We start from the raw sequence: 23,681 nt of genomic DNA, 5'->3' as shown, positions 1-23,681 counted from the left end.
TACAGAGGAACTTTGCAATGTTAGAGTGTTGCTCAATTATTTTTCATTTTTTTTTTGCCTTCAAGAACAAATGAAGAAAAAGGTAGCAGATGAAAGATGAGGAATGTAAAATAACTAAAGCTGAGAGTAAGTGTGACAGATGTTAGCTGCAGGTAACACCTTTTAAAAACCCATTGATTTGGTCAGTGAAAGGACATGCTTGATTTTTGTGTAGTGCATTTAATCTTGTTCTTTTGATTTTCTGAGGAGGTCCATTTGTGCTCCATTGTTCCAGAACTGCAAAGGGTCGTGGGATGTTGAGTTGAAGGGAATCCCAGGGATATTTTAATGAAAACATTAACTAATATGTAGACTTCTATTTGCGTGCTTACTTAAGTCTGTGGATTTGTTCTTGGACAGACCAAGAAACTAGTACAAGCCATTCTATTGAATTTCCAGTCATGTACCGGACGAATATATTCCCGTGAATGAGCAGCAGTGTTGGAGGAAGTATTTTATTGGATTTCACCAGAATGGGGCACACAGAGCACTTCAAAATTAACCATACTTTCATTTTTAAGCCTAGTATCAGTCCTACTTTCTCCCTAATTAAGAAAGATGAATGCGCTTCTCTTGCATAAAATGAATGAAATAATTTTTGCAGCCATATACAGGCTACAGAAAAAATTACTTCAGTAACTGCATTAACATATTTATGTATTGTATGTGTTGGTCTTTCACCCTGCATCCTCCTTAGTCAAAAACTATCTTATTAATGCTGCTTCCACTACCTGATTGCCTGGAGGAGGGCTGAATAACTAAGCAGCTCCATTCCCTGCAGTCTGTGTCTGTAAATCTCTTGTCAGAGGCTGTAGCCTGGACCATGCAGCGCTCAGATCCCTTACAATTTGTCTTAATCATCTTCTATTCCTTTTCTAGCCGTTTCACCTTCCATTTTTCCCCCACTTACGTTCATCCTCTGGGGAAATCGGCCTTAAAACTTACGTATCTTAAGAGACTTGACCTGAGCTTCTGATTGTTACAGTACAGAACTGCCATCCTGAGAGGAAAGTAATTTGTTCAGTTTTGTGTGATTTTTCTGCTTGAAAACTTCTAAGAGACTGAAGTCTGCATTTCTGTGGTGGTTCAGAAAAATAGATGGCCCTCAAATGTCTCTCTGGTGCTAATGGGAGTGGGCCAGTGTCACCTCGACACAGGGAGACGTTTGTTCCCATCCCGTAGTACATGCCTAACAGATGAATCAGGGCTTCCTTGTGAAACTAGCAGTACCTGTATGGACCAATTCTTAATTTATTTTTTAAATACTAGGGCTTTGAAACCAGGTCAAAGACTATGGCATATAACTATGCCATATTTTATATGTTTATAGTGGTCTCAAGCAGATTTGCCATGCTTTGCCTCAGCATAAGATATTTAAGTTTTGTTATGAGCTTTAGCCAAAACAGATCAATTTTTGTGTGATGGATGTGTGAACTTGTATCTCAGCATTCACAGGATATTTGATATGATACAAGCCTATGTCTGACTTGTGGCTAGCTCACAAGAGAAGCCAATGTCTGTCTGCACCAATTAAAAGCTTGCCTTCGAATCTTAAAAATATCTGCAATTAGAATTTTGGAACTTCCATTGTTCTATAGGATTATTCAGATCTGAAGTTCACACTTAATCAGATGAAGATCAAGTAGTTTTAATCTTATGACTGTTGATAGCTATAGGCTTTAATTTGCATGGTAAGGACATTCTTTCCAGATACTTTGTATTCTTGTCAAAGTATGTGTCATCTCAAAGGCAGATCTGATCTACTCTGTGAGGAAATGGAATCAACCTGGTAATGCATAAGTGCAGTGCTGGTTGTGGGGTTAATTCACATATGTTTGCAGATCTTCCTTCCACCACTAGTCAAGACAGCAGTGAGTTATAAACCTGGTGGACTATTAAACAAGAAACTGGAGTGTTAGGCTTTGCTTTTAATTTGTACCCTTCACATAAAAGGGTACATAAAATTTGTACCCTAGCTCTTTGTATGTGAAAATGTTATTTAAGGGCAAAGAAGAGGCTGTAATGACCCTACGACCATCTCCTGTTTAGAAATGCAACACAGCCCTTTGGAGGAGCCTGCGCTGCAGAGTTTCCCTAGGGAAAAGGGGCAGGTTGGGAAACGGAGATTTCTCACCTCTGGCAAGATCAAACTGCTTTATAAAATCAATTGCTTTCAGACAGGCCACATAATTGCCAGCACCTCTGCCAGTATCTAGAGTTATTCCTCAATTAATGCAATGCTGGGACATTCTCCATAGTCCATTCAAGATAGGGAGGTTAGGAGCATTGATAATGCTGACTGTTGCATTTTAGGAGTATTTCCAGCTTAGAACGTGATGAAAACAAGCCAATTCCTCTCAGCATTTAGCCACCTGCTAAATGCCTTTTTATTTTCTGAATGCTTTTGTGACTATGTTTTTAAATACATTTTGTGCTCACTTATTGGTAGTTAGGGATGTTGTGTCCCTATCTCTAAATGCTCAGTTAAAGGTAATAGTTTGTCTTTTTTTTTTTTTTTTTGATAACTCTGCTGCAAAACCAAAACAGCGCTTTGCTTTTTCTGTTTCCCAGATTGCTGAAGTTGCTCATCTTTGTATCTAACCATATCCTCTATAGGGATGTTACCCATCTGCAGGTGTTCAGGACAGCATGACCTGTCTCCTGTCAGATAGGTAAAACAGCATCACAGCTGTCCTGACTTCTGTTGGACCCATGATGTCTGGGGCCTTCATGCAATTATTTTTTTAAACTGCGTTTTCTTCAAGCCACTGAATGCGGCAAGGAGCAGTAGCTGTAAGGGTATCTTTTGAGTCCCATTGAATTCTCAAATGATGAGATCTATTGGACTTCTCCCTGTTGTGAATTTTGGTGCTAGTTGAAAGTTGATTAATTTCTAGAATAGGCTGGTTTTGGAGAAGATGGTTATCCAGGATTTTGGTTTGAAATGGGTCACTACAAAGAAGAAATTGCTTCTATTTCTTCATTTTTCTTTGAGCCAGATCCTTAACCTAAACAGACTCTCGCATCCATAGGTTTGACCAAGTGAATTATTCATGTCACGTGAGTGTAACCACTAAAACTCAGTATTCTGCCATCTGTCAGTTTTCAGTGCTATTATCTGGCTGCTGAATTTATTTTGTCTGAACTTATATTAAGGTTTCAAAGAAATGTGTCCCCCTTTTCTGTGAGCTAATCTATTCAGGGGCATCTTGTGGGCTGGATCTGTTCTCTCTGAAGTCATCATCAGAAATATTGTCAGTTTGGGGGGGGAGGTTTTATTATATTTTTTGTTTCTGTGTGGAAGCAGAATGAGCCTCTAAATCAGGAGAAGCAAATCCATGTGAATTCAGGAATTAGTGCTGTCCACAAGGGGCAGAAAGAACTGAAATCATAGTTTTAAGAAGTTGAGTTGATTGAGGCTGGGGAAGGCAGGAGGAGAGGGAGGAGGAATTTAATATTGAAGAGAAGAAAGTTATTTTGAGAAACACACTTAAATGAAAAGAAATGAGATGGTGGGTGAGAGGGAACAAAGAAACATCATTTAGCTGTGCTGCAGAAGTGCTCCTGGTGGGGAAGGGGAAGAGTTGGTACTTGGGCATGCCAACTTCCAGCCTTGTCTTCCTTTACAAAGCCTCTTTAGGTTCCTCAATTGCCTGAACTAGGTCTCTGTTCAAAGGTTGGCTGCTTGTATGTAAAGCAAATGAATCACTGTGGCCTTGCAGGATACATGCTAAGAAAATCGCTGGAGGAGGAGCAGGCTTGTCCTCCTGTTTGACATCAGCCATTGCTGCTTCTCCCCGCCTGCCACAAGGGAGACCCTGCAGTGGGTGCAACACTGCCATCGTTGGAAGGTGCTCTGAAATGATAATGGATTTCATCTTTGTTGTACCGGCTTGTTAGTTTGCAAGGAGCTCCCCACAAATCACCATAAAGGATAGCAGAGTATCTGGAAGTAGTGGGAGTAGAGTTAGTGCCTTTGTCAGCCCAACGCCTGCAACTCCCACGTACCTCACCAGCAGCTGTTTTGAAATACAGAAAATATTTTTGACCTCAGAGTAGGCTCGAATGCTGAGGATCTTACAATTTGCTGCAAGGTTATAAAGCAGCATGCCTTTGCTAACTGCAGGATATCTTTGGTAGCCTACACATACTCTCCCATTGGGGAGCCCACCATCGCCAGAGCCCTGGACTTATTTTTCATTGCTCTCCCTAAGAGCAACCCAGTGTGGCTCAGTGATCACCCTAGAGCTGTGGTGCGGCCGCTGCTGATATGCACAGGCTTTGCTTGTGCGTATGAAAAGATTCCTCATTATTTTTCTGTGCAGTTTCTTGAAGCTGAGAGAGGGGGAAGGGAAGTAATTTTTCTTACTGAGCTAATGGAGACCTCCAGCAAAATGAATGTTATCCACCTAATGTTGCTCCAGCGCAGGTACTGAATCATTCTGCTTTTTTACAAGAAAGAAATTTTAAATTTCCCTCAGAAGTATTTTGATTATTTAACCCAGTGACTTTAAATGAAAAATCTCTAGAGGGAAAATAAAAACGAATGCTAACAAACAGTAGCAGCACTGATGGGAACACAAATTAAAGGGATAGAGCAAGTGAAAATCTAAGCTGACAAACTCTTGCCTTAGGACGTTATATATATAATGAGATCGAGGAATGCAGGCAGCATAAACTCACCACTTATTTCTTCATCAGATGTGTGACATTCTCCTAGTTAAGAGCAGAAATTATTATATGGAAAGGTATAGTAGGGTGTTACGAGGAAGAAAAAGGGGAGATCTGAATTCATATTGTGTGTAATAGGGAATGATTTAATAGGACAAGTTTAATAAGCAGCAGTCCTGGAAATAGATTTTTAAATGGAATATAAAATCAAACCCTGGATGTTGGTTTGAAATACAGTACCAGTTCGTGCAGTTCCTTTTATTTTGAAGTACATGTCATGAGTCGTTCAGGGAGATGTATCCAAACTTGGCAGTTATATTTTTAATGGGTATTTTCCATGGTCCTAGGCACTTTATGTGCTGCTGCTGTGTATGCTGATCTCTCACAGTGGTGATCAGTTCTGTCCTCATTTTCTGATAGGTTGCCCAAATGCAAAATTCTGTAGCTGTTGGTAGTGCTGATGGTATTGCTCACCCCCAAATGCACAGTCCTCTCCTAGCTCTCTGTTCACCCCAAAAGATATTATGTCTTTATTATTCTTCTTTGATCCAGATCTCCTGCATGACTGAGTTTGGTGATATTACTGCGCTTTTGTGGAAAGTGACTTAAACTGTTCCCTGCCCTTGGAGAATTTATCCTGGAGAAGGGTAGACTGTCTCATTCAGGGCAACACATACACTGGGCCATTGAACTTCAAGTAGCAAACAAAAAAACTAGGCCAAAGCAGCCAGGAACAGCCTGATACCAGGTTTTAGGACCTAGTGCAGTAACACAGAGAATTTTTTATTTTTATTTCTTCCCCCAAAAATTAAGAGCAGATCTGTCTGTATCTATGCAATAAGATGGTGGGGGACTTTTTAATGCAGTGGAACATGTAAATGAAAGACCATTCTGTTGGATTAATTTGTTACAGATCATTCAGGAAATTGAATAAGATGATGTTAAAGTCAGGTGTACAAGTGTACATTTTAACAACACTCTCACTACACTAAGTGGCTATTGCCAAAATAAAAAACAACAGCTTTGATAGTCTTGTCACTGTCCCCCTGCAATTGTTCCCCTGTCACTGTCCCTCATGGACCCTTGGGAGCACTGCTGAAGTATAGCAGCTGAGGACTGCATCTGTAAAACAAATATAGGACAAGATGGAGGATATGGAATGCTTCCAGAGCTACAGGATCTTCCCAGTGACAAGGTAGCGAAGAGGCAGTCTCATTTTCTGGATGCCCAGACTAGTTTGTAAGGCTAATGATGAAAGCTTTGATTTGTCAATGCGATCAGATTATTTATTGAGACAGAAAAAAATGAAAACAGCCCATGATCATCTCTCCATGAAGTCATAGAATAATTTAGGAAAGAAGAGTCCAATCTCCTGTTCAAAATGGACCCCTGTCCTCATGTTTGACCACCCTTATTAATGAAAAAAAAAAATCCCTATATCTCACCAGGCTTCCTTTTTGTCACAGCATGTGTCTGTCACCTCCAATCCCGTCACTGTGCACCTCTGAGAACAGTCTGGCTCCATGTTCTCTAGTCCCTCCCATTTTGTAGTTGAAGGCAGCAATAAAATCTTCCCTTTAGTCATCTTTTTTGATGGCTGAACAAATGCTGTTCCTTCAGCCTCTCCTTGTATGTAGTCTCTCATTTCAGATTTTTTTTGTCAGATAATTAGAAATGACACAATTCTACGACGAGGATACAGTTTTTGCATTGTCCACTCACCTGTCAAAGCTTTACCACATCCAAAATATAACTTTATTAATAATAATTTTTATGTCTTTAGTATGTTACTTAGCTTCCAGGTCTACTTAGCAAAGGGTTCCAGACTCTTGAAAACTCATTTCCATGGAAGTGTGTAACAGTACACTAGAGATGGACAAGACTTGTTAAGGCCTGTTAGCAGACTAGTAGTTTCATATGGACTGTGGTTTGTAGTCCAGTGCAGATTTTTAGAAGTCCTTTTTATCCTAAGTGTATGTAACTCCTCAAATTCTCATGAATGTACCTTTACTCCTGATGTAATTGTCCTGTCTCAACCAGTGTATACTTGCTTCCCAAGTGCCTCTGGTTCCTTACCCACTGTAACGGCTTTGAATGTCTCCGGGTGTGTCCTTATTGAGCCAACCCCACGTTGACCTCAATATCCCACAAAACTGTAGGAACTAACACAACAAGCCTTTGACAGGGTAAGGAACCAAATCCAGTTTTTCCTGCATCCTGTTCCTTTTCTTGATGTGTGAAATTATCCTTTTTACATCAAAGGAAATTCAACAAACTCAAAGCCCAGCTGTTTTTCCCTAGTAGTGGGATAACTTTATCTGTGGCTCATGGGCAGTGAATTACATCTTCTTTTTGATGATTACATGCGTTTGGTGGACTCAGCATTTTATGTACCTAGAGATGTAAATGAATTTAGGGTATGTAATGATTGTGCTCCAATTCTACCAGTGCTAAAGACTTTTAAGTAATACCTGTTCAAAACAAAATGTGGTTTTCCTTTTAAAGGAAGGTTTTTAGAGCTTATATCTCAGATGCTGCGACCTTTTCAGAGGGCTGAGTCCTGTAGGAAAACCAACAGAAAATATCTATTGGGTCTTTTCTGATGTTTTTATTGTTCTTTTCTTAAGCAATGTTATTTTACAAGAAAGTCACTTTTTCAGGTAGCATTGCAAGCTTTGACATTTGCTGTGTTCCCGTACCTCAGATAGACTTTGAGCTTTTGCTAGTTGACTGCTACGAAGATTTAAACACTGGCATTTAAATATTTTTCCTATTGGTCTAATGCGTTCATGCAGTTCATAAACAGGAATGATCATAAAAGGGTTTGATGCTGCCTTTTTATGGCTACAATTAATCTCCTAGTTATTTCAATAGGAGAGAATAGCAGGAATATGTAAGTTGAGCATGTGAAGCTCTTGTATGTGTAATTATTTAACAGGTCATAAATATTGAACTAGTGAAAACTGAAGAGATTTTCAGAAATACTCAAGCAGCTTTTCAGTGCCTAGTGCTTTCATTTTTCCTATTCTCTTGCCGCTTGCTTTCTGAAATTCAGATTACCTGATTTTTATATTTATATTTTTGTTATTTTATTGGTGGGGGGAATCATGGTTGGTTTACTTACCGTGGCTGATGTGAAAAGGAAATAATTTCTGGGAATAATTTGAAAGTTGAAATGTTTTGCTAAGTGAGTGAAGCAGTAGTGCATTGCAAAAGCACAGAAAGCAAACCTTTTCTCCTTTAGTGGATGAATTATGGTATGAGGAAAATAAGTGAATATCAAATGACATTATTTTAACATTTTTCACATTTGAATAGTTTCTGTGTTTTAGTATGTTGTAGCTGTGATCCCTAGTTCCACCACTTTTCCTTGATAGATATTTTTCCCCTCTCTTTCTCCATTTCTACAATTGCAGGATCATGTTTTCATTCAGGACAAACTCCCACTGAAATAATTTGCAGTTTTAATAAGGGCCTCATGATATTCCATCCTGCTTCCTTGAGGATTAGGATCATGATTAAGACTGGTTTAATATGCAGTCTCCGTGTGCTTTGGTAGATAATTTATGTAATTTAAACCTTGCACTGGAGATTTTTAATTCTCTGAAATGCTTCCAGTCAGATAGTGCTCTGGGGTAAGGCATGGTTGCTGACAGTGCTGTCTGCATGTGTGAGGGTGATGGCGATCTTCACCTGTGCCTTTGGGGTGCAATGAGCTTCCATAGGTGCCGAGAGCCTTAATCAGGACTTTGCTTTAGCAATAGCTTCTAGCCTCCTTTCTAGGGATGCTCTATTCAGTGGCTATATTCCGAGTGACAGATTTCAGCTCACCCTTTCTGTCTTGTATTTTACATGTAAAGAATCCTTTGCATTGAAATACAGAGGACTTAGTAGCTTTATTAGACCTTGCATGCTTACACATTCCTATATGAATGGACTCATGCTACTTATTGCACCATTTTTCTGGTTATACTGCTAGGGTAGTCATCTTAATGTGTCATTTGAGTTCTTTAAGTGTACTGTTGTGCAAGACTCCAGTTATTGTATGGAGACTCTTAGTTCTGTATTTTGGCATAGAGGTTGCAAACACTAGACATTCAGCACAAACATAACCATGCTTCTCCCTCCCCGCCCCCCTTTTTTTTGCAGGGAGAAGCATGTCTAGCATGTTTGACAGTCAACAATTTCATTTCTATTCATTGTGCGTGCATTTATATGGGTAAAATTACACATGTGTATTTAGAAATGTACATATGCACATACACAAAAAAATTATGGTGGTATGCCATTCAAGCATTTCAGCAGGTATATTGGCCCTGTATGGAATGTGAAATGAGAAATAGTGATTAACATACTGAATTCCACTAGAATGTGTATGTTTCTGCTTCAGTTCCTGTCTCTAGACATGTTGCAAGTGTCAAACTTGGAGCTGAGTTGTGTGAACCAGCAGGGATATTTGTAATGAAGTAAAGGTGTAGGTGGTAGGGGAAAGCCTTTTCTTCTCAGCCACAGGTCTACACACCACTATTCTTGTGCAACAGCCTGAACACATTCAATTAAAATTGCTATCTAAGCTGCCTGTTCTATCCTCTGAAAAAGAAAACAGGTGGAGGTTTCTTTTTATGTATATAAAAGATGAAATGTTCACTCCGAGATAAGAAACACAATTATTTAATAGCAGCAGAGCCTTTTCAGACTTCCTTTCTTTTGCACATATAAGAGCGAGGACATATTACAAGTTATTAAGTCTATGTTTGTCTACCAAATCCTTTTTTTTTGCCACAAGTTCTTCATGTTCCATTGGTCCCTTTGAGCAGCAATTCCTTTGTTGATACCTTTAACACACCTCAGAAGCGTTGTCACCTTAGCATGAAAAAGCAACGTCTTCACTTGGTGTGAGCTCGGATCGTGATGAAGCAATTGCCTCTTTGTGGCCGTGCAGATATTACCAGCAACGGTGCAGGATGGCTTCCTTTCAGCCGCCAGAGATGGTCTAACATGGAGTGGGACGCTGCACTCAATTTTTTTTTTTCCTCTGCAGTATGAATTTTTAAAAAGTCCTGGATGCTGTTTGGTATACTCAATCCTTTGATAGAAGAGAGGTTATACTGTAATGGCAGATACAAGGTGAAATACCAATGTTGCAACATACTTAGGTCAGCTTTTCATGTGGATTAAAAAAGGTGCAGACTTCAGGTAGCAGGGAAAAGTGTTTTATGATTAATTCTGGCAGTTTCCTGGAGACCTGTATAACTTTTCTTTCTATAATTTTTATCACTCATCTTGGCAGCTTTCATTATGTTTGCTCATCTAGGGACCTTTTGTGGCTTTATTTTCCCTATTGATAAGAAGCACTTTTGTGACCATAATCTCTTTTACAAATGGGTATGGTCTCAATGCTACTCAATTCCTTTATCCTTTGTATAATTTTGTCCCCCTAGTGTTCTGTGGGGCTTTTTCTTCCCTGTTTTGATTAGAATAGGAGTAATCTCTGTGAACGAGAGAAGGAAAATGAGCCTGGGAAGAGGGAAAATGAAAGAGCAGCTGCTGATACAGAGGCTCAGAGCGCCCCACGGGTGCGTGCTGGACTCTTAGCCACAGTTGAGAGACTTCTGAAGAGGCTGTGTTTTTATCGCCGTTTGTAACCAGCAGGTTCTCAATGGAGCCTAGCATGCAGTCTGTCAGCGTTCCTTCTTCCCAGTGCCCAGGGTACAGAATTGTGTCTTGATTAACCAGAGAAATAAAGGGAAGGAGCCCAGCGTGCACATGTGCACTTGTACATGAACCCTCCCAGTCTCATTTGTTCTTGAGCACCTGCAGAAGTGGTGCTGCCTCCACTGGACCTTGATCTTCCCTGAAATATTGGGACGTATGTGGCTATCCTGGGTTGGCGTCAACTGCAGAGCACCCGCTCCACTGACAAAACAGTCATTTGGGGAAAAGGTGGTGACTATTCAATTAGTAGCCTGACATGGTTGATAACTCCAATATAGACTCCTCCCTACGACTGACCTCTTTGACCATGTGTTTAATGATATTCCAGCTTTTCAGAGCAGGAACTGAAAAGTTGTTCTGCTTATCAGGTACCTGTAAGTGCAACTACTGATGTTTCACTTCTATTTGATTGCTGGCATGATGGAAACAGCATGTTAGTCAAACAAATTGCTTCAGCTGAAAATGACTGGTAGGAAATCAAGATAAAAAGCTACTGGTAAAATTTTCTAATCTTCTAGATTTATCAGAGTACACCAAGCTTTCATATAGTTTATGTAAAAATAAAAAAAGCCTACCCTGTAATAATAGATTTAATTAAATTAATCTGTGAGGAAAAATTAAAGTGGGCTTTAGAAGAGGTAATTCAAATCTCTCAACCAGTCAGATACAGTGTTTTGTTTTTTCACAAAGGAAAACATGTCTAAGTTTCTAGTAGGGCTTTTGATTATTTTAATCAATGATGTCTTCCCAGCTTGCACAATATGTTCATTTATAAGAAACAGCAATGCTGTGGAAAATCACAATAGAACAATCTATGGGGTTTTTTATAATTAAAGTTCCATTCTGTTTCCGTAATTACCTAACTGCTTATCTGATGGGAAACTCAGAGAAACAGTTCCTGACCCATTATGTTCAAGCCAGACAGTAAAATAAACTGCTTTAAAGGGATTAAAGAAAAATTGTAAACTTTAAAATCACATTTTAAAATCCTTTTTGCGCTTAACTACTGCAAACCCTTTCTATATCGTACTTCTATCCGATAACCACCAAGTACTTTACAAACTGTGATTAAACTCAGTGGTTATTTTAGCACCAAAAGGTGCTTGAGGGTGCTTCAGAAAAGCAGATCAAATGTGGGTCCTGTATTAGCATTCACCATTGCCTTTATAATTAAGTAATTGTGTTTGCAACGGAGCATTTCTGAAGCCAGTGGGGTTCTGCCCAGGCCTGTGCAACTGTCATCTAGCACAGAGCTTACGGCTGTGGTGAAGTTACTCATGCTGGGGGCTTGCAGAGTTGGTTTGATAGGAGAACAGACTCAGTTAGCAAGACTAATGAGACAGAGGAATAGCAGCAGGAGTGAAACAAAGATTATAGTAATAAGATCAAAGGGTCCCTCATCTGATGCCAAGCATGGCTTGACTGTTACCCATATGTATCTATTTTATATATATACACCCATATATATATATATATAATTCTATTAACAATATTATTACAGATTTGGCAAAAGCAGCCTGTAAGGGCAGATTTGAGTAAGAGAAAGAGCGTGAGCAAGAAGTATGAGATGATGCTCTGTGCAAAGGGCAGGGCGAGCAGCAGTTAAGGTAGGAGGGTGAAAGGAAGGGCTGGGAGAAACAGGAGTCTGGTCCCAGTGGTGAAGCACAGCTGCTTCTGCTTTCCACATAGTGGTAGGAAATTAAGATGCTGGTACATGTTTCTCAGGGGAATTGCATGACATTGCTCAGGAAAGTTGTCGAGATGCAGGTCTGGCAGTCAAGAAACCTGGGTTTGGGTTTTGGCTCTGCTGCCTCGTGGTGGGACCATAGGTGAGTGAAGAAGTGGTTCAAAGATCACCATCCGCAAAAGTGGAGTGGTGTAATTTTGTCAAAGCTGCTCACGCTAGTACCACTGCATCTTACTAGGTGGTAGGAGTAAGTCTGTTGACTACATTCCTCTTTGACAGACACCAGTAAATAATAGGGCTATGAATTGTGGTTCAATTTTACCATGGGGTTCAAAGCTCTTAACTTCAGTCTTGGTCTAATTTCTTGCCAGTGTTTTTTTTTTTTTTATTAACTGAGTGAAAGATGAGAACATGGAGACATTTTAAGTTGAATGTTATTCTTTCACAATCCCTTACTTACATTTTCTTCACACCTCTTTAGTAAGGTATTTTCTAAGTGAAGTCAAGGAGTAAAGCCTAGACTTTGAGAAGCGCCCGAGGAAATAACCATAGGCTCTGAGCTGAGACCTTTGAAAAAGGTTTCCAACATTTAAATGCACCTTTTTGGGATACTTTAGCGTAGGCAGTTCTTTTAAGCTGAATGCCCTAAATTAATGGCTTCTAGGAAGCAATTTCTTTTGCAGACTTTACTTCTGTAGTGCTAGTGGGAAGGGGAGGGCATCTGGCCATGTCCATGCTTTAATATCATGTGTACATGCATCAGTAGTTTAGTGAGGGCAGTGAGATGCACAGGTTCTGACAAAAACTGAGCTTAAGCAACTTCTTCAAAACTATCCATGTGAAAGGGATTTTTTGGGGGGGAGGGTGGGGGGTGTTGTTGTTTTTTGTTTTGTTATTTTTTTTAAAGTGGAAGTTTTGAATCTGTGTAGCCTTCAGGCACAGATCATCGCTTCCATACATGCACTCAGATTTTGCATCGTGCTGTTCTAATGTGTGCTGTAGCTGGACTTTATTGTTCTGAAATGTAAAGGTCACTATTATTACTTCCAGCTGCTGTTGGACTGGGAGCATGGATTTTTGGGTTGTCTAGAAATCGGCACGTTTGCAGAATAGCTATATGACACTGTCTCTGTACCAGTCACCCTCCATTGTTTAGTGTGTTTTGAACTATTCCTTGTTACTTTTAATCAGCCAGTTTAAGGAGAAATGTTTAAGCAATGTTATATGTCAGGATTACAGAGAAAAAGCAGAATTTTGATTGGTTTTTTCCCTTCCTTTCATTGCCAGACTGTGCTGCTGTAAACATCACACCTTGTTTCATTTGAAATGTAGAATTATCCTTTTAAATGATACTTGCAATAAAAAACAGAAAAAGTAACAGATCTAAACTGTTGGTGGCCTCAGATCGCTGGTGGCCTGAATTCTGAGCACAGTTTGAGTCCTAATGTGCAAGATTTTCTGTTTACCTAATAGTGGCCATTGCATTGTGCTTATGCATACCAACTGCTATACACACGTCCAAGTTCTGCATTATGGTTTCTTTCCACAGACTAGTGAGCAAGGAGTTTTCATGTGTGACTCTTTTCTTTATAAGATGGGAGCCGGTAATGTTTTCATCATATGGTATAAAATATTTATTACTGTTTTTAAAGGTTGGCTTCAGGAGACAGTCTGTGATGTGGTGGCATTTAGTAACATAAATCACAGTCCTTTTGTTTTTGCATATATTTAAGAAGCTATGAGGAGTTAGTCATGGAGATTTCTAAATACCAGGGAGATGACCACCGTGAAAAAAATTCAAAGGGAAATACCTTGAAGCTATAGAATGATGTTTAGAAAAGGCCAATTTAAACTAAATTAAAAAAAGTAATCCCTGTTATACATAATAAATGGAGGAGAGATCTCTAAAATTGTGCAAAAGTATTTAAAAAAAAAAAAAAGTCTGGCATTCAGGTTCCTGAGAAAAGTGTGTTCAATGATTATGCAAAATCAGGAACTTCACAGCTGTGGAATCAGTTCTTACCTTTTCATAGACTAACAATTCTCCATATTCTTCACCTTCACATGGATTTTTTTCATTCATCTCTTATGGTCCTGGCTTGGAAGAAGTGTTTTTTTCCAAAGAGTGTAAAGCAGCTGCCATTGGAAGCTGTTGTGTAACATACATTCCAGAAGGAGTGAATACATCTCTATTTGCTCATCAAATATTATGAGAACTGGGGCTGATGTTTCTGGTTTTCAAGATTTTTCTCTCCTACTGAGCCAAAGGAAAAATTTTGATAGTTCAAAGCTGCACATGTCCTGACTTACTTCCTCTGTACTGTAATTACTTAAGCGCTTTCCCAAATGCTAGAGGTCTTCAGAGATCAAAACTGCCTGAATGGAGAGAATAGAGAGGCTTGAGAAGAGAAGGAGGAAGAGCAGCATGCAGTCCTTCAGTGCGATGATTCAATGCACAGTTAGGATAGCCATGGATGACACATGCCAATACACACAATACATGGATGCACAAATCTGTCTTTTAAAAAACATATACTATGCATGGAGCTCCTGTACATCATGTAGTATGTAGGTTTTGTCAGCTAAAACCATATTATGAACTATACCTAGACAGCAGAGAGACTGGACAGAGCAAGTCAGGTTGTTCTATTGATAACAATAGCATGTTATATCCTTTTCTTGAATATTCTCACAGAATTTACATTTGATTTTCTTTCTATATACCCTGGTTCATTGAGACTAGGCATTATTTCAAAATAGTGCTGGAATTTGGATGCTGGGGCAACTTGTAGGCTGGTTTTATTCTTTTGTATGACCTCACAGTATTGCCTCTATTGAAAAGGCTGATGTAATTAACACATTTGAACGTGGTTATGAGCACACTTCTACCGTTATAGTCAATCAGGATATTGGTGTTATTTCAAACAGTGTGAAATGCTGTTTGATTTTGCTGATTTCACATGGCTACTCTTGTTTGGTTTGTGGGGGGTTTTTTTAACCAAACAGAATGAAGAATTCTTTTAGACAGTTTTCCTACTTTCAGTTGCTTTCTGGGGGGAATGTAAGAGATTATTTCCTTTCCATTTTGAAGGTTATACTGGTTCAGCTCAGCCTTTGCTATTAACTCCAGCCTGGGATCATTAGAAGTGTATGTTGTTCCAGGACTAGACTGTAATTGTGACACAGATCAAAATCTCTGCCAAGCTATCCTTTCCCTCTTCTAAAAGCAGATTAGCAGACTAGCATCTGTTTTCTTCGGGGAAGATGGTGCAGATGCCCATACTGCAGAGGAGGTGACTCACAGCAGTATAGCTGACTTTTCTGCAAGGCGTAGGATGATTAATGGAAGGTGTGCGTGTGCTTGCCAGTCATCCCATGTCCCTGATGTTAGCAGAGAGGGATGGTGGCTTCTTGCTATTCTTGACTTTAGTCTGAAGCAGGACTGGGTAGGTGCTGTCACTCCTACTGTGAAGCTCTTGCAGTCTGCTAGACCCTTTCCCCTTGAGCTCTGTGTGTTTTCTCTCCTGCAGTTGGCAAGTGGAAAAACCTACATAAAGACAATTCAGTCTTGTCGTCAGAGAAGGTTTTGGAAAGGTTAGACGCTGCAAGTGTGGCAAGTTATTTAAAGTTCTGACATCAGACTCCTGCAAGTCTTGGGTGCATAGGAAATTATAGCTGACCTGCATAGGAAATGAGGTGTACTTTCAACTTGAAAGTCATAAAAATTACTTATCTAGATCAAGTGCAATTCTACCTACTATGTAGGCTGCAGATCTTTGTCTCAGAGATCTATGCTACCTCTTTTAATTACGCTAGGGCGGGAAGAAAGTCTTCCTGCTGAAAATGTTAACAAGCCATGTACCATCCTGTAAGAACCAGTGCATTATACTCTATTTCTGTGAGCTTTTCCCCCCCTTGCTACATGGGTCAGATTCTTGCAAATAGAGATAATTCAATCACTGGGTTAGCAAATAGCTTCCAGAGCACCAGAACTAGTGAAGTTTGATGTGGAGGTTTTTTCATTTGGTTTTTGGTTTGGGGTTGGTTTTGGTTCGGGGGTTTTTTTTTTTTGGGGGGGGGGGGGGGAGTTTGGTTGGTTGGTTTGGGTTTTTTTTCCCCTCCTACCCACCTCCCCATTCATTTATGTCCTGGACATGATTGACTTTTTGGTGCAGAAGAGGATAATAATTCCAATTAAAAGTTTTCTCCAGTTTCCTCCTGCATGGATTCTTTGTCTTCCAATATAGGTTGAGCTTATGTGGCAGCCTTTTGTTCTGTCGGAGTATTCTGCCCAGGTGTGTATTTTCATTGACCTCACAGGAACTCTCTTTGAGACCTCTTGTCTTTTTTGTTATTTTTGTTGATTTGGTCACTGCATTTAGAATTTATGAGGGCAGAGAAATAGATTCTGGGGGGGGTGGTAATCATATATGGAAATTTTGTTTCATAGAAATCAGCATAAGAACCTATTGTATTGGAAGTTGAATTACAGTCTGGATGCAAGGGGTAGTTGGATAAAGACATTGAATAAGGAAATCCAGAAGTATGCATGAAAAATTTATGGCCAGGTTTATTAAGGATTGAAATGAATTCTTTAGCTGTATGAAAAGCCAATCCATATAATGTGATACTGGTCAGTGAGAGTGAAACAGTAAGCTGCAGTGGGAGAAAATGCTATTTCTAATTTCTGTTCAGACAGATGAAGATATATCTGCACATTTAACAACATGCCTGCTACTAAACAGCAGCTATTATATTTTTGTGTCTTTAAAACAGAAGTACTGGCAAAGTCTCATTGAAAGACAAATGAGTTTTCTGATCTGTATTTTGATTTTTCTTTTTTAAGAAACTTCTGTTACTAATTTTTTACAGATGTTGGAATATTGGGGAAGTTTCAGTAAGTTAGTAAAAGCTGGTATTTTCATGGTAGTTTTAAAAGTTAAACAGAGCACTGTACAGAACCTGCTGTGGAAGGTCTGCAGTTCAAGACTTGAGTTCCTAACTGCCACAGCAGTACACTATTCAGTTCCAAGAGCTGTATGTGCTGATTGTGCTGTTGTTAGTTTTGGACAAACCCATAGAAAGGCTGATAATGGAATAGAATACATCAAGATTTAAAAAAATAAAAATCTGTGTTAACATGTTAGGGAAAACAGGAATTGTCTCACTTTTCATTTTCTTGATTGAGTCATGACCTTGTTAATAAGCTACTGTGTGTGTTAATAAGCTACTATGTGTATTTTGTGATATGTATGTGATAGCATAAAGGTTATAAAAATGTAGTTTACAAAATAATTAGAGGCCATATTAAACTGAAGAACAGGTTATTGAGAGGTGGTAGAAGATCTGGGTAGGTGCTATAAAGTGGAAAGGTTATTAGAGAAGGGGTTGTGGACAATCTTACAAGGTTCACGTGATTATAGAGTTGGAACATATGCTTTATTAGTAGGGTATTTGATTTACTGGAGAGGGTTGAGAGTTGCCTTTATCAATTTACACCTGTCTCCTTAGAGAAGAGGTTTCATCACACAATTGTTTCTTCAGCTTAGCAAGAAACAGTGTAATTTGATCTGGTGAACAGAAGCCGAAACTAGATGAGAGAACTGGAGATAAGGACTAGAACTAGAGATAAGATAAAGCTCTTAACAGTAGCAGTAAATAAACAAGTGGATTCACTTGTTCAGAAATCTTTACCAATTGAAGTCTTTAAATCAAAATAGATACCTCTTAAAGATATGCTGCCATTTCAGTGGCGTCTTGATGTAGAAATGACAACCTTTTGCTGTGCAAACATTCAGCTGATTTTAATGGTCCTGTAGCTTTTAAACATGGGAAGCTCTCTCAGCCAGTGCAAGTAGACGTCACTGAGACTGTGCGGTTTATCCATAAAGACATTTGGCCCAGCTGCCGCAAGCCGCAGTGAGTTCTGCCATCGGGAGGTACTCAATCTGGGAATTAGTCGGGCATCCAGATCACTGGAAAGGAACTTTCAGGGCAAAAATAGTCTTGTTTGGTTAAGGGAAAATGGTTTGTTCATAGGCAGGGGAGAGCCACTCTCCTTCCCCCTCCCCAACAGTGAATCATCATTCGTCTGTCTCCAAAGGCAGTCATAGGTATCAAGAAACCTTTTTTCTGTTCTGTGATCCTTGGAGACCTGTCTTTCCTCAACCCATGGAAACCAGGAAAAACCTTTGAGAGGGGACATGTCATATGGATGGAAACTGTAATTGGTGAGATTTTACACAGTGTATTAGCTTACTGCCTGATAGGCACATTGATGGCAGAGTTTTCATGGAGTTAACTTCTGCTTAGTGAAGAAAAATTATCTAATAGATATCTATATATACTATCTTATATCTACTATCTACATCTAATAGATCTCTATATACTTCTTTTCATCTCTGATCTGCACAGAATATCCCCAGAGGTAGAGATGCTATGTTTTAGGTAGAGTGAATGTGTTTTCTGGCATTGGCAGGTCTTGTTGCCGTCACCTGCTTGAAGTAGGCTTGCTGCCTTTCAGGATTGGGCCTGCTGGGAAGCTGACAGTCACAGTTAAAGCAGGCTCTGCTGTCTTGAGCAAACTCTGGCTCATTTTCTTCTGATCAAAAGTACTTGGTGAAAGGTGCAGCTTGGATTCTTTAAAGCATCTCATTATAGGTTATATTTAGAAGTGGGAAGAATATATTATTAATTACAAGGATGCTCTAAAGCAGAGAAGTTGTTTAATCCATGGCCTTGATGAACAGAAAAGTTCCTGTACTGAAGGAAGGTTATGCAATTAACAGTATATTCATTAGGAGTTGATCAGTTATCAAACTACACTTATCTTCAAGATAGTACTAGAATATCTGACAATTTCCTAGTTGTTGTTTAAGCGATAAAAGCGAGAGACAGGAACTGCCACAGGAAAATTTATATAATACAGTTTACATATCTGTTATCTGCCAGTTTTTATATATATATACACACACATATATTAACTTACATCTCTGTAAGAGATGTAAGCTGTGTGGTGTGGTCAACACGCTGGAGGGAAAGGATGCCATCCAGAGGGACCTTGACAGGCTGGAGAGGTGGGCCCGTGCGAACCACATGAAGTTCAACAAGGCCAAGTGCAAGGTCCTGCACGTGGGTCGGCGCAATCCCAAGCACAACTATAGGCTGGGTGAGGAATGGATTGAAAGCAACCCCGAGGAGAAGGACTTGGGGGTATTGATTGACAAGAAGCTCAACATGAGCCGGCAGTGTGCGCTTGTAGCCCAGAAAGCCAACCGTGTCCTGGGCTGCATCAAAAGAGGCGTGACCAGCAGGATGAGGGAGGCGATCCTGCCCCTCTACTCTGCTCTTGTGAGACCCCACCTGGAGTACTGCATCCAGCTCTGGGGGGCCCCAGTACAGGAGAGGCATCGAGCTGTTGGAGAGAGTCCAGAGGAGGGCCATGAAGCTGATCAGAGGGCTGGAGCACCTCTCCTGTGAGGAGAGGCTGAGAGAGTTGGGATCGTTCAGCCTGGAGAAAAGGCGGCTCTGGGGAGATCTAATTGCGGCTTACCAGTACCTGAAGGGGCCTACAGGAAAGATGGTGAGGGACTGTTTATCAGGGAGTGCAGTGACAGGACAAGGGGTAATGGGTTTAAGCTGAGGGAGGGTCGATTTAGATTAGATGTTAGGAGGAAATTCTTTACTGTTGGAGTGGTGAGGCAGTGGCACAGGTTGCCCAGAGAGGTTGTGGATGCCCCATCCCTGGAAGTGTTTAAGGCCAGGTTGGATGAGGCTTTGGGCAACGTGGTCTGGTGGAGGGTGTCCCTGCCCTCAGCAGGGGGGTTGGAACTAGATGATCTTTAAGGTCCCTTCCAACCCAAACCATCCTATGATTCTATGATCTCAGTTTACAGGCTAAGTACTCTCCTGTTTCCTTCCTGTGGAAGTGGGGTTTTGTGGAAGAACCAGAGATGGAAGTTGGTTGCACGTATTTTTTGGCTTACAGGGCTGCTAAATGGGCACAGTGTATAGCCACTTACTGTAAGGATCATTACAAGAGGGTTTTTTGTATCTTTTGTTCCCACAACACCCCTTTTACCAAGGTAGCTGGCCAGCGGGTTCATCCTAGTATTGTTCTAGATGTTTGCTTTGATCTGTTTAGTACTCTCAATTCCAGTCCATTTACTGGCCCCCTAAAAGAGAGCCACCTTTACATAGGCATTTCTCTAACTTCAGTGATTTTTGTAATTATTTTCAGTACTTAAAAAATAATGATATTTCTTCTATCTTCAAGTTCAGACTGACATCTGGAAACTGATTTTTTTAATTGTGTGATACAGTCTGGTGAACTGGTTTTTAAATTGTGCTTAAAAACCTATTGTTGAGCACTAATTTGCTTCAGAAGAAGTGGAGAAGTCGATAGCTTAAATGTGCTAGAATGTGTATGAAATAAGCCTTCTTCTGGAATATGTTTCTAGATTTGCTGTAATAGGAATGGAGCACTCTGGTATGCATATTATGGGGAATTCTAGAAATTAATAAGAGAAATAGATAAATTGGTCCTGGTGCTCTGCTCAGCTGCTTCTATAAGAATTTGACAAGTGACCAAGGCGATTGTGGCTGGTAGGCCTGTACTAAGCAAGATTATTGCTAGTGAAAAGAATGAAGTCTTTTTAGAAACTAGTTTTTAACAGTTTAGGGTCACAGTGCCACAGATTTGAAGAGAGTCTAGAAAACTCTGTCGTTTGTATCTGTAAACCAAAACCAGTCAAATAATGTCTGATACAATAAAAAGTAAATGTGTCTCTTGTCTAAAAGTATCTGTGCAGAAATTGTTCCAAGATGCTTTCAAACTGTTGAGTTACAAATCACATGGGGAGGTATGATTGATTTAATGTGTGCTGCAATCTGGAGTATTTTATCACTGAATCTTTAGTGAAGAAGGTTGACATTAATAAAGCTGCAATGTATTTAGATCAAAAAGCCTCTAGGAATAAAGAAAGAAGCGCTACTATATTACTACAGATCAGGAGAATATAGTTATTTACCTGTGTTTCTGTAGAGAATAGCTCTGTTGGTGGTCTCTGCTAAGTCAGGCCATGAGGGATAGGCTTCATAAGTCAAGGCCACAGAGTTGGGTCTGGTGTGCCCATGGGATGCCCAGGTAATGGGCATTAGGCTGTGCTACTTAGGCACACAGCTGACACAACCAGGCTGATACCTGAATAGATGACAAAAGACTTGTAATAAGTCACACTTCAGTGGAGGAAGGCTAAGGCTGTCATTCCCCCGTTGTGCACCTTTGCTCAGCAAGGCCATTGCAGGCCCCGAGAGCTATATTCACCAGCTAAATGCATCAATTTGTCAGCTGTGTGGCTGCGTGAGAAAGTTGGAAAGTTGTTCAAAAATCTATTTGCCCATAAGGCTTCAAAATCACTGATCTAGGGCAGTGAACAAGTTTTCCTTTCAAAAGTTGCATTTCTCAGGGTTAATTAGCTGACTTCGATTCATGCCTTGCTGGTGCCGCCTTAACCTCCTGACTCTCATTTCTTCCTTGACACTTTCCTTTCTTCCCATAGCATGTCTGTGTTTGAACTTGCTGATTCCCAGCTACGTTGCTACCACTCTGTGCTGGGTCAGCTGTTACCTTCGAATGTTTTATTCTCCTGAGGCTTATCTGAATCAGAATTGCCTTGAAAGCATCATGCATCACAAATCATGGGGGAACACAGTGGATGATCATAGATTTTAAAGGCTATCTGTAGCCAGACTTAGGTTTTCACAGTAGGCATCCTTGGATATAAGCAGAGGTAGAGGATCTGCGTTGAGGAACAGAGCTCTGCTCTCAACCATGCCAGAGACTGGAGTTCAGTTTGATTTCTGGGCTATAGGAAAGGCAAATAATTATAAAAAATAATTTAATTTCCCCCCTGCCCCCAACCTCACCCATCACCATTAATACAAAAAGGAGGGGAGACTAAACTGCATTACAGCTGGCAATGTGTGCACAGACTGACAGGGTAATTACTGATGTAGACAGTGCTGGGATGGGAGGTTTGACAGAACAATGTTGTACATCACTCACTTTCAAACTGGCTCTAAAAACAATAGAGTTTAAAGAAGATGTTATGTTCAGGATAGAAAAAACGGGAGTATTTTAACTGACCTTCTTAAAGCTATTTCTTTGTTGGATTTTTTTTTTAATCTTTTGAGCATTAAAAATGCCTCTGACAAAAGGGAATATTTGATAGCTTTGCTATTAGAAAGCTATCTCTAAAGAAAACTGAGTCCTGGGTTTTGCAGACGGGCCTATGTGTTTGCTAACTAACAAAGTCAACTGGCAGTTTATTAAATTATTAAACTGTTTGAGATCAGCAGTGCACTTTGCTACTTTAGGTACACCAAAACCAGGTTGTTCTTCAGCTGTTCTTGTTTCTTACTGTTACGTCTAAGTTTTTTCCTGGGTTTATTACTAGTATCTTCTCTCCTTTCCTTGGTGCCATGCTAAGGATGTGACCAGCTGATCCCTGAGGTCAGAGATGCTCATCGGTGAAGAGAAAATAAAATTTTAAGTAGTGCAAAATGATCTGGAGAATTCTAACATGGAAACTCAGGTTTTCAGTAGCCAGAATAATGTCTTAGTGTCACAACTCTTCTTGAAGACAAGTTCTGCCCTGGCTTAGAGGTGGAATAGAGAGAAGGCAAGAAGGTTTGGTGGTTTCACAGGGAGGGACCATGTTAGGGTTTCAGCAGGGCAGGGTGAAGGATCCAGCCACTCTGACTCCGTGCCCATTCCACCTGCTTGGCTGCACGATGGGCTTCAGTGGCATTTGTAGCACCCACCTGTTTGAAGTCTCTGACATTGCACTTTTTACCCATAAATACCAACAGAGTCTACTTTTGTGCTGATTTAAATTTGTACTTTGAACTCTTCCTGTAAGCAGATACAAGTTAAGATTTTATCCCTCTTGAGTTTAAAAGGGCTGGTCTGCCTTATGACTGCTGCTAATACAAGGACAAAACTAAATCATCTGTATAGCTAGTCTTCTCTTAAAAATCAGTGTAGCAGTAATATCCTTTTGTGACTTAATATAAGGAAGAAAATGGCACAATTGGCAAGGATATATTTTGATTGGCTTCCATCAGGAGACTGACTGGGATGGAGCAGTCACTGGACCCATTTTGGCAAATTTTCAACATGATCTGTGACTTGATTCCTGATTCAGTTGAATTCAGTAGCAAATTTCTTGGGCCAGGATTTTTCCATACGTGCTTGAACATTTCTCCATTTTAAGACCAGGGTAAATCATGGATTTGTCTCATCCATAGAGAAGAAATGCAAAGGACCAAAGTTGGTAGAAGTAGAGAGAAAAGTTGGCAGATGACCTCAGACTTCAGTTTGTTGAAATCCCCTTTTTGTACCCCTAAACGAGGGCTGTGCTTCATAGTAATTAAGCTAAGCACTAGCCTGTCATTACAGGGCTGTATTAATTTCTCCTCTGGATTAATCTGAGTAAGTGTTTCTAGTGGCCATATGGCTGTGGTGTCAGGAAAGATGTAGAACTCTAGCATTTTGAAGTGGCAAGTG

The 23,681-nt window shown here is 40.1% G+C and overlaps 1 protein-coding gene across 3 annotated transcripts in view; it reads left to right on the top strand.

Moving 5' to 3' along the window:
• LRP8 (LDL receptor related protein 8) overlaps positions 1-23,681 on the top strand; it is a 194,880-nt gene that overhangs the window by 116,713 nt on the left and 54,486 nt on the right. The gene's annotated exons all lie outside the window — the stretch shown is intronic.

Source organism: Grus americana, chromosome 8, assembly GCF_028858705.1.
Source record: "Grus americana isolate bGruAme1 chromosome 8, bGruAme1.mat, whole genome shotgun sequence".
Classification (NCBI taxonomy): domain Eukaryota; kingdom Metazoa; phylum Chordata; class Aves; order Gruiformes; family Gruidae; genus Grus; species Grus americana.
The sequence above is the reverse complement of the archived record's forward strand: the minus strand, read 5'-3'. Positions and strand labels throughout refer to the sequence as shown.